The sequence below is a fragment of the Callorhinus ursinus genome, unplaced genomic scaffold (assembly GCF_003265705.2).
Source record: "Callorhinus ursinus isolate GAN/ISIS: 27379988/994484 unplaced genomic scaffold, GSC_fseal_2.0 scaffold61, whole genome shotgun sequence".
Taxonomy (NCBI): domain Eukaryota; kingdom Metazoa; phylum Chordata; class Mammalia; order Carnivora; family Otariidae; genus Callorhinus; species Callorhinus ursinus.
In genome coordinates this window covers 1,671,613-1,675,708 of record NW_027397123.1, presented here as the reverse complement: position 1 = coordinate 1,675,708, position 4,096 = coordinate 1,671,613, and positions in this window count along the sequence as shown.

Below are 4,096 nucleotides of genomic sequence, written 5' to 3'. Positions count from 1 at the left end.
AAAATATTTTTTAAAAATAAAATAAATAAAAAAGATATACAAAGACCAGTAAGCATTTGAAAAGATGCTCAACATGTTAATTATCAGGAAAATGCAAATCAAAACCATAAGGAGATACCACTTCATACCCAGTAGGATGGCTATAATTTATTTCTTCTTTAATGTTTACTTATTTTCTATAGTAAAGCTGTACACCCAATATGGAGCTTGAACTCATGACCCCCCAGATCAACAGTCACAGGCTCTTCCAGCCAGGCGCCCCAGGGGGCTATAATTTCTTTTAAATGAAAAATACCAAGTGTTGGCAAGGCTGTGGAGAAATCAGAACCTTCATACATTGATGTTGGGAATGTAAAATGGTGCAGCTACTTTGGAAAACAGTCTGGCAGTTCCTCAAAAGGTTAAACTTAGAGTTACCATATGACTCAGCAATTCTACTCCTAGGACTACACTAGAGAACTGAAAGCATATGTTCACACAAAAACTTGTACGTGAATGTTCACAGCATTGTCGCAGCATTGTTCATATTAGCCAAAAGGTGGAAACAACACAGCGCATCAACTGATTATTGGATACATAGAATGTGGTAAGTCCATACAAGGGACTGGTATTTGGCAATAAAAAGAAATTAAGTACTGACATGCTACACCAGAGATGAACCTTGAAAACACGCTAAGTGAGAGAGGCCAAACTCAAAAGGCCACACGCTGTATGATTCTACTTATATGAAATGTCCAGAATAGGTAAATCCATAGACAGAAAATAGATTAGTGGTTGCCTGGCGCTGAGAGAATTCTGGGGAAAGGGAGTGACTTGCTGGCCAGTACAGGGTTTCTTCTGAGGATGATGCAATTTTCTAAATTGTAGTGTGATGGTGGCATAACTTCATTAATATACCAAAAACAAACAAACAAACAAAAAACCACCCTAAAAACCATTGAAATGTACGTTTTATTTATTTGTTTATATTTGTTTGTTTATTTTTAAGATTTTGTTTATTTGATGGAGACACAGCGAGAGAGGGAACACAAGCAGGGGGAGTGGGAGAGGGAGAAGCGGGCTTCCCGCCGAGCAGGGAGCCCAATGCGGGGCTCCATCCCAGGACCCTGAGATCATGACCTGAGCCGAAGGCAGACGCTTAACGACTGAGCCACCCAGGCACCCCCAACTGTACATTTTAAAAGGGTAAATTGTATGGTATGTGGCTTATATCCCAAAAGTTGTTATATTCAAAACAACAACTGTCCATAGCTCCCCATCATCCTGAGGGCATTCAAAGCTCTGCCAAGCCTGTGGTATCTCTCTCAGTTGGATCGGGGGGCAAATGTGGGGCTATAATCAGGTGGGCTGGGGGCCAGTGGCACAGGAGGTGAGAGGATTCACCCAAGGCAGAACAAAGGAAATCGTTTAATGAGTACACCGCAAGGGAGAGGCAGTCAGGACAGCAGAGAAGAGGCCATCTTCAAGGAGGCAGTGGGTGGGGGCTGTATTTCATTTTATTTATTTTATTTATTTTTTTGACTTTATTTATTTTTTTAACTTTATTTTATTTTTTTAACTTTATTTTAGCACAAGGTGGGTGCAGAGGGAGAGGGAGAAGCCGACTCCCACTGAGCAGGGGCTGGGGGCCAGTACTTAAAGCAGGAAGGTGTTGTACATAGGGCCATTGGTCAGTTAAGGCCTGTGGCTATTTTGAGGTGGGTCGCCTGCTGGGGCTGTCTGGATTCAGCCAGGGGGTCGCTGTGGGCCCTTTTGCCTGGATCAGGTTTCCATTGCTCAAGCCTGTTGTCTCAAAGTAGCCTCTACCTTCTCAAAACCTTTGCCCTAATAGTTCTTTCTGTCAGGGAAGCTCTTCCTTGAGAGTGATATCAGCAGGGCTCATTCCTTCATCTCCCTCAAATGTCACCTGCGCAGTGGGGTCTTGTCTGAACACCCTACCTCCCTTATATTGTCAGTCCCATGCCCCGTACCTGGCTCTATGTTTTATCCATAATATTGCCTTTCAACATTGTATATAATTTACTCATTTTATTTATTGTCTGTTTTCCAACTAGTGATGTGCCAAAAGGCAGAAGGAGTACAGGCAAAAAGGGGGTGCACTGTCTGTAGAGAATTTAAAATATAAATAAATAAAACTGGCCAAAAGTTGGCCCAGTGTTTATTATACCATGCACTGACAAATTCTAAGCAGTATCAGTGATAAAATAATCCTCCAAAATAGTCCAAAATCTTTTTGTTGGTCTGCTTATAGGCAATTGATGCAATTGCTTTTGAGTTTATTTTTTAACAATTTATTTATTTGAAAGACAGAGTGAGAGAGAGCAGAAGCGGGGGGTGGGGGGCAGAGGGAGAGGTTGAGAAGCAAGCTCCCCGCTGAGCTTGGAGCCCAACATGGGCTCAATCTTGATCATGACCTGAGCCGAAATCAAGAGTAAACGCCCAACCAACTGAGCCACCCAGACTCCCCTGGTTTTTTGTGTTGTTTTTTCAATAAGGTTTTATTTGAGAGAGAGAGAGAGAGAGAGAGAGAGAATGAATGGGGGAGGGGCAGAGGGAGCAGACTCGCTGCTGAGCAGGGGGCTCGATTCCAGAACTGAGATCACACCCCGAGCCAAAGGCAGCCACTTAACGGACTGAGTCACCCAGGCGCTCCCCTTAGCCTGTTGAGTTTTAATAATAGGCTTCCAGTTAGTCATTTTTATTACTGTATCCTTTAGTAAACATTGTATTTGTAATAGTTTTCTATTGCTACAGAATAAATTACCACAAACTTTGTGGCTTAAAACTTATTATCTCATGGTTTCTAGAGATGGTTTAGCTGGGTCCTCTGCTCCAGGGTCTCACTGAGCTAATCCAGGTGTCAGCCAGAGCTGCCATCTCATCAGAGGCTCAACTGGGGAAGGATCTGCTTCCAACTGCTTGACCTTGCAAAGATGAGGTCTTCATTTTCTTGCTGGTTATCAGTAGGGGCTGCTTGAGCTTCCAGCTCAAGCCCTGGCTTAGAGGAATGGGGTGGGTGGGGGGTTCACGTGCCTGAGAGAGCTTTGTCCTCACATTGAGACTCTTGACCTTGAGTCCTTGGCTCTCACTGCAAGATTAAAGAAGATGCTAGGCAAAAAATATTTTTTTAAATAAAAAAATGGTGAGGGCATCTGGTTGGCTCAGTTGGTATAGCACACGACTCGATCTTGAGGTTGTTGAGTTCCTGCCCCACGTTGGATGTAGAGATTACTTAAAAATAATTTTTTAAAATGTACACAAAACTTTAATTGCTGCAGGTAAACACCGTTCTGATAACCCAATTAAGGCTCCTCACATATTATTATGCCAGGAGGGAGGCTGAATAGTGGGAGTGGCCCTGGATCCTGTAAGGCACTGCTGCCTTTCTTGCCTCAGGCCTTTTGCATTTTCTGTTCCGGATGCTTGGAATGTTTGTCCATCAGCCCTTCTGATCCTTCAGGGTTCATTATCAAAGCCAAGTTGGTCCGAGGGTTGTGGGTTATTGTTAAGCTGTTTAACATTATCAAAGCCACCTCCGCACTTCCACCACCTCAGTCCCTGATCCTTCAGTCTGTGCTTCCCTGTCACATCCCCAATCATTCTAATCACTCTGTCCTATGCTTCTGTCATCACTACTCTTGGTTGTTCCTGTCTGGTGAGGAAGGGACTAGTCTGGCTTGGTCATCGCTGGGTTCCCAGTAATGCGCCTAATAGGCGTTCAGTGAACGTTCAATTTAGGAAGGAATCAATCCCTCAACCTCAAAGGAGGGCAGAAATGAGGCGAGCTTCATCGCCACACTTTCAGGAACCACAGACTTCTAGGAAGAGCATTCTGTACCCTCTTCTCCCACCCCGAGGCCCAGCCCAAGGGTGAAGGTACAAGGACGTCACCAAGCCCCGGAGCAGGGAGGCAGGGGGCCCCAGCGCTCAGCAGGTTTGCGCCTCCCCGCAGGCTAGCTCCTACCCTGGGCGGACCAACTCAAGCCCCACCCTTGCCTCCCACCCAATCCTGGGGCCAGCCCAGGTGCGCCGAGGGAGGAGGATCGCCGCGCAGGTGCGGGCTCCCTGCGCCTGCGCTCTGCGCGCCCCGCCTCGC